We start from the raw sequence: 8089 nt of genomic DNA, 5'->3' as shown, positions 1-8089 counted from the left end.
ATGGCTAATTGCATAATCAACTGCAGATGGGAGCCAGAACTCTGACTATGACAGTGAGACGAACACCCAAGGTCAAGACACTCTAATCACCTCCTCATCATGCGTTCCTCTCTAACTGACTCTTGCTCTGGAAAATCCCAAGGGAAGAAAGGAGAATGAGAGGAGGAAACAAAAAGAAGCACTCATTCCGAACCCGTCCTACAGGAAGGCCTCCAGGAAATTCAGTCACCCGGAAGCCAACCAGGAACTAGAAACAGAAAGCTTCTGCAGAACTGATCATGACTCATCAGAGGCCATGAGAGCAAGGAGAGAATCAGGAACTGTGGCAAATTGGAAGAGTCTGGGGAAACACAACAGCTATGAGCAATGCGGGATCCTGAATCAGATCCTGAAACAGAAAAAGAACACTAGAGAAAAACTGGTGAAATTTACATAAGTACAATAATAGCATCATCGTACCAGTGTTAATTTCCTGGTTTCAACCATTGTGCCATGGTTACATAACTTTTGAACATTAGGGGAAGCTGGGTGAAGGGTATGCGTGAACTTTCTACATTATTTTTGTATTTTTCTGTAAGTCTAAAAGTATCTTTTAAAGGGTGTTTTATTTTGTCTTTTAAAGGACTTCCAGGCAGCCAGCAACATCCTGGTAAGAATGAAGTCATTCCCACCAAACCTGGTTTTGCTGAATTGGCCATGAATGTGGCTTATTTATTTAGCAATCATGGATTTTGTTCTCTCTAGAAACCTACAGTTCTTCGGTGAAGCTTGGATATCTCAAACGGAAGAAGGAGGAGAGCTGGGAGTAACAGGAGGAGAGAAAGGATTAGTGCAGCAGTCGGAGCCATTTAGCACAAGGGCGGATAGGCCTACACACCTGAAGGGCCTCAGGAGGCAGCCTCTTGTTCCAGCACAATCACTGGTATCTTCATGATCCAACTCCATTTTTGCAGCAAATGTTTCTGGAGCCCTGAACCACATATCGAGCTAGGGACACAGTACTGAAGTCCACAGTCCTTTAGAAGGCAGGACTCAGTTCCTGCCCTCCAAAGGCTCAAAAACAGGGAAGCAAGTATGCACAAACAGAAAAGAAAATTGGATGTGATGTCCAACATTTTGCAATGTGAAGTGTGCTATGAGGCCTCAGATGAGGAAGCTATTCATTGAACCTGAGGGAGTCAAGATCAGAAAAGCCTCCAGAGCAGTGGGGATGGGTGCTAGAGCCCAGGAGTTGAGGTGGAGAGTGGCTGGAATAGAACCTAGAGATTGGGCAGGAACTAGATCAGAAAGGACCTTGACTGCTTGCGACAAGGCCCTGTGGACTCGATTCTGTAGCAATGGAAAGCCCCCGGAAGGTTCCAGCAAGGGTGTGGCTTGATTTCAGGAAGCCTTAAATCAGAGGCTGCAGTGTGGAAAGATGTCTTTTTTTTTTCGAGAGTCTGAGTTGAGGAGAGGTTATAGTGAGGCCAGTCTGTGCCCTGCTTTCGGGGGCAGAAGGTACATTGTGTGACAGTGAAAATGAACACGGCAATAATCCAAGTAGAGATGCTGAGAAAACAGCTTCTTCCCCACAGGACCCTATTCATGAGCCTCCACTGCCCTCAGGCTGCCCTGCCATTCCCTGTATGCAAAAGCTCAACTGCTCCAGGCCAGGAAGCCTGCTTGTTCCAGTGCTAAGGTGACATGATTAACGTTCTCCTTGGAACAACTTCCCCAGGGCGTTTCAGGTCCATCATGGATGGCTCTAAACAAATAGCAGAGAGACTCAGCCTCCTGGTGCCTGCTTAAGAGAAGTAGACGCAGAGGGAGGTGGAGCCCCCACTCCCTGCAGCCATCCCCTCACCGCAGCCTCGTGGCATTGGGTTCAGGGATTCCCTGTTCCTCTGAGTGTTGTGACTGTGTGCTGAATGTGGAGACATTCTTGACTTCCCAAGAGTCACCAGGAACTCTGGGAGAGAGTGCCAGGACAGAAAGGAGTGTGTCTCCTTTGTCCTGATTCACTCCCTGATTTAAAAAAAATAAATGAGGCTGGGCGTGGTGGCTCACCCCTGTAATCCCAGCACTTTGGGAGGCCAAGGCGGGCAGATCACCTGAGGTCAGGAGTTCGAGACCAGCCTGGCCAACATGGTGAAACCCCATCTCTACTAAAAATACAAAATTAGCCGGGCATGGTGGCACATGCCTATAATCCCAGCACTTTGGGAGGCTGAGGTGGTGGATTACCTGAGGTCAGGAGTGTGAGACAAGGCTACCCAACATGGTGAAACTTTGTCTCTACTAAAAATACAAAATTAGCCAGGCGTGGTGGTGCATGCCTGTAATCTCAGCTACTCAAGAGGCTGAGGCAGGAGAATCGCGTGAACCCAGGAGTTTGCAGTGAGTTGAGATCACACCATTGCACTCCAGCCTGGGCAACAAGAACAAAACTCCATCTCAAAAAATAAGTGAATGAATTGGGACAAAGGAAAATGAGGATAGGAAATTAAAGAAAAAGCCCAGGATGATACTGAAAGGCACAATTCCTGTACTTGCTAGAGGTGGGCCCCAAAAATGTGACTTTAAGTAGCAGTCACTGCAGAGGCAAGCACTGTCTGTTGCAAGATTCACAACAGTCAAGCAATAGTTCCAAATAAATACAATAAACACTGGTTTTGGAAGAAACGAAACTACTTTTGTTACTAAGCCTGGAAAGAAAGTTCTCCCACAGACTGAATAAATATTAGTTCCTTTCCCTTTGCCCCTTCTGCCTGGAATCCCAAATTCCTCCTCCATCTTTAGGCTGTAGCCCTAACTCTCTTGCCTTGGCTGGGCAAACGCGTAAAGAGAAGAAACTCTTTTTAAAAAATTAAAGTATAACATGCATACATTAAAATGCACAGAAGTGTACTGTTCTGCCAGTTTTCACAAATAAAATACACTTGTGTATGTACCCAGCACCCCGATCAAGAAACAGCATGACCAGCAAGTCTCCCACTCCTAGTCACCACCTCACTCCAAAGGTAAACACTGCTCGGACTCCAATCTCATGGATCTGCTTTTCCTGCTTTGGAACTTTATACAAATGGAATCATGCAGCATTTAGCTTCTTTAGTGCAACCCGGTGTTTGGAAGTCATTCATATAGTAGCTTGTATTTGTAAATGTTCACTCTCACTGCTGTGGAATGTTCCCATCCTGTGACTGTACCACAATTTACTCTCCTGTAGATGTGCAGGTTCATTCATTCTTGGTCAGAAAAATAAAGATGATCACAGGTTGCACGTGGGTATTTTTATCTGCATTAATTCTTGGTAATACTTCATTTAAGTGCTTGAGTTCAGAGATGCCAACATTATTTTTGTAAACTTTTGAATTAGACTCAAATGCAACATCTGAAAACTGTCAGTCTGGCAGCTGACGTTATTTTGAACAATGAAATCTACTTTTGTAACCAAAGATGTCTTAGTCCTGTGGCCAGGGGAGCAACAAACAAATAGAAAAGCCATAAGAAATGTTTTTTCTTTGCTCTTCTACAAATAGACATTTGACATGTGTAGGCAACATTTATTGAGACGTTACTGTGTGTCAGGAACTGTACTAAACACTTTGCATGTATCATTACATGCAATCCTGATGGCAGCCCTCTGAAATAGCTTTACTTGAATTACTCTCATTTTTCAAGTTCTGTCTGTGTCACCCAGTCTTTCTCATCCTCAGGACTTACTGTAGGATCCAGTAGAACCAGGCGTTCAATAAATGCTTATCAAATATAGCAATGAATGAATAACAGCAGCTACCATTTATCGAGCCCTTAGCTTACACACGGCACTGTGCCAAATATTTACATCCGTTATCCTGTTTAATCTTCCCAACGAACATGTGAGGACACGGGGAACACCTTCGGGGTTTTTGCCAGACTCACAAGTCCCGCCTTCTCCGAAAACGATTAATGCACATGTCCACAAACTGCCATATTTGTGCTACATGACCCCACCCTTTGGTCACAGCTGATTGGACCAGGGGTGCAGTTTGGCCAATTCGATTCTTTCTTGGGAATTTATGCTTGTGGTTGAAAGATGGCCAGTTAATCCTGCCTGTAAACTCATTCTCAAGCTGCAGTGAGGGCTTTTTTAAAAAAATACAAAACAATAGAAAAAGAAGGTCTACAGGGAGAAAAAAATTAAGTGATCAAGCAGAGAGGCACAGAGACAAGAGGCAGAGTCGTACCTAGTTTCCTGTTTCTCTCGTTCTCACACCAAGGCCTCAGAGAGCCCAGACTTGGGTTCCAGTAAATTCTCCGTTTTTTGTTAAAATGGCCTAAGTTTGCTCCCATTAGTTACTACAAAAAAAAAAAAAAAAAACACCTAAACTAAACTAAGCCAGGGACAGTGGCTCACAGCTACAGTCCCAGAAACTTGGTGGGCTGAGGCAGGAGGATTGCTTGAGACAAGGAGCTCGAGACCAGCCTAGGCAACATCACGAGACCCTGTCTCACAATAAATAAATCTAATGAAGTCAGGTCAATATTTTTTTTTCCCATTCCACAGATGAAAAAATGGAGGCTCTGAGGAAATAAAGTGACTTGCCCAAGGTCACATATTCAGTGCAGCAGAGCAAAGACTTGAGCCCAAACCCACCCAACTCTCTGCAGCCCGAGCTGCCTCGCCTTCCTCTCACCAGTGTTCCTTGGGACATCTGTCCAAGCCAATGGGACATCTGTCTTTGCCCCAGCCTCTCTGCTGGCTTTTTGAGGGCTGGGGTCATGTCTGACTCACTGTAGCTGCTCCACCTAGGCTATGCACTGTCAGGTGTCACTTCCAAACCATCTGGGTGGAGATTTCACTGGGCTAGAAGAAACATCGCAGCATGACTGATGGGAAATTAATGGGTTTTGTGGATGCAAATTGTAGAGGCAGAAAAGTGGGGCATGGAACTGAGACACGCGATGGTGACCTTGACAGAGAAGCCAGTGAGAAATTGATTAAAGTCCATGGCAACCCTAGATCAGGAGAAGGATGATCACAGACTAAAGCCCTTGGTAGGCATACTGCACGTCACCTTGAAAATAGAGAGCCCCTGAACCTTCCTGCTGCCCACAATCTCAGCCCAGCTGTCCTGACTTCAGCCTTGGCAAAGGAAGTGATTTTGGGTCCAGGCCAAATATGGGGGCCTGGGCTGACCCCAGAAGCTGGACCTAGAGAATCCTAAGTTCTCATTCTGCAGAGGCTGAACCATTTGATTCCCCCTGCAACCATGTGCCCCAACTCATCTCCCACACGGCCATCAGAGAGATCTTTCTAAAACACCAACCTGACCATGCCACCCCTCTTAATGTCCTGACATGGCTCCCAAGGCCTTCACCCTGTCATTCAAGGCCTTTACAACCTGCCTTTCCTGTATTTCCCCATAACACACCATTCCTTCACACCCAACTTTGCTCCCAATACTCCAAGTTACCTGTGTCCCTGGAATCACCTTGGTCTCTCAACACCTATTCCACCACTGTACACACAAGCTGTTCCTCTCCTGGAACATCTCACTGATGGCATCCCATTCATAGATGAAATCCTGATTGAACTTTAAGCTCAACTCAAGAAGCACACTCTCAAAGAGACCTTTTCTCACCTCCACAGATTGGGTTAAATGTTCTTTCTTTGAGCACATGTCTGGCACAGAAAGTATATTGTTCTGGGATCATCTGTTTATACATCTGCTTCTTTTAACACATTGTCAGCTACTAGAGGGCAGGGACCTTTTTATCTGTATCCTTTTTTTTCGTCAGTTCACAGCAGAGTTCTTGGGCTGTAGTGAGCATCAGCTAGTACACATGGGACATATGGGTGGATAGACGCAGATGGGGTAAGTGGATGGGTGATGGGCATTTGAATGGACAGATGAGGAGTGTGTGAATGGGAGGAAGAATAAATGCATGTGTAGGAGGATGGGAAGGTGGTAACATGAGAGGAAGGAAAGGAGGGAGGGAGGGAGGAAGAATTGAGAGATGGGAGGAGGCCTAGGTGGGTAAGTGGGAGGACAGATGGGTGAACGGATGGATAAATGCATAGGTGATAGGATGATGGAGAAAGGATAGGCAGACCCATAGGAGGATGGGAGGATGGATGGATGGATCAATCAGTTCTACCTAGGCTTAGGGTTTAGTCCTTAGATTGTCTTTGTGACCTGGACTCCTCTCAAGAATTCTGCTACCTGTGGAGGACTCCTGAAATTGAACATGTATATAATCAAACTCAGATTCTCCTTTCTCACATTTGATTCCCTTCTAGCATTCTGTTCCTTGGTGACTGGCAATACCACTAGAATTCTAGGCATCTTGACTCCTCTCACTTCCTCAATCTGCATTCCCAAGACATCACCCAGTCCTGTTGAGTTTACTGCCAATGTGTCCCTCCAGCTAGTCCATCTCTCTCCAGCCCCAAATCTCTATTGCTTCCCTCCTAGGCTAGTGTGACCACCACCTAGCCAGCTTCCCTGCCTCCTCTCTGTTTTTCAGGTAGGGTCCAAGCTGCAATGCAGTGACCCAATCACAGATCACTGCAGCTTTGATCTCCAGAGCTCAAGTGATCCCCCTGTCTTGGCCTCCCGGGTAGCTGGGACCACAAGCAGGCATCACCACATCTAGCTAATTTTTATTTTACTTTTATTTTTGTAAAGACATGGGGCCTCACAATGTTGCCCAGGCTGGTCTCAAACTCCTGGGCTCGAACAATCCTCCCACCTCAGCCTCCCAACGTGTTGAGATGAGCCGCCGCATGAGCTACCATGCTCAGTCCCTGCCTCCATTCTGTCTTGCCCCCAACCATCTCCTCACTACCACTAAAGTTGTCTTTTCAAAATGCAGGTCTGCTTCTTTGCCTCTCTAGCATTGCTTAAAATATTCTAACACCTTTGCTGTCACGATGAAAATCAGCCCTGGCCTCACCCCACACCCTGGCAAGGTCAGACCTTTGTGGCCACCTTATCGATGCGACTTTACATCTACCCCATGACTCCTTGACTAACGTGTATCACCCACTCTAGGCAGTGAGCCCCACAAAGGAGCGATTTTGCCTATTTTGGCCTAATTTGTTTGTGTAAGGTGTTTTGGGCTGACTGATGGCTCCATGGACACCATGTTAACCTCTGTGATCTGCAGGGACACTCCAGATGAGTTCCTGGAAAATCTGAAGTCACTGGAAGACCACGAAGAGGAAGAAATGATCAACCCCTGTAGGACCTACTTAACTTTGAGAGGTTCTTCTATTGTTTCTTATTCCTGCCCCAATTGATAAGGCCATTGGACTTTGTAACCGACCTTGGTCAATCTTGTGACTCCACACCCTACGACCCCCTCCCAGCCTGCAAACCTACAACCCCCTCCCAGCTTGGAAAAAACCACCCTAAACTGTAACTTCTGTAACTTTCCACTGCCTACCCCAAACCTATAAAACCAACTCCCATCCCACCGCCCTCTGCCAACTCTTCAGACTCAGCCTGCTGGCACCCGAGTGAATGAACAGCCATGTTGCATACACAAAGCCTGTTTGGAGGGTCTCTTCATTCAGCATGTGTGTTTTAAAAGTTTGAGGCAGGCTTAGGGAGAAACTCTGCTCCTAATTAGCTATGTGTCCTTGAGCAAGCTACTTGAGTTCCATAAACCTCACCGGGGCATGTGAAAAATGAAGGCAATCTTACCCACCTCCTCAGGATGTTGGGAGGATGGAATTAAAGGCTACATGTAATGTAACCAACACATTGTCAGACCTCTCTGAGGAGATGTCAGGACTGGGCAGGGAGCAGGAGCAGAACGTTCTATATGCAGTCCCGCTCAGCCCTCAGCCACTTACCCTGAAATAAACTCTACCGTGAACAGCGATCTTCAAGAAGGCCCAGAAATAAGTTTCCCCAGAAGGGTCCCTGGGGGTAGGAGAGGAGAGCTCCCTTTTACACTTCAGCTCCTGGAGACCCAGGCCAGGGTCCTGGAAGGGAGGCTTCCCTTCTATGGGGAGACAGAAGGGACAGCCTGGCTATGTTAAGCTGTTCTTACATTGCTATAAAGGAATACCTGAAACTGGGTAATTTGTAAGGAAAGAGGTTTATTTGGCTGATGGTTC

The sequence above is a fragment of the Cebus imitator genome, unplaced genomic scaffold (assembly GCF_001604975.1).
Source record: "Cebus imitator isolate Cc_AM_T3 unplaced genomic scaffold, Cebus_imitator-1.0 Scaffold385, whole genome shotgun sequence".
NCBI classification, from domain to species: Eukaryota; Metazoa; Chordata; class Mammalia; order Primates; family Cebidae; genus Cebus; species Cebus imitator.
Note: the sequence above shows the minus strand (reverse complement) of the source record.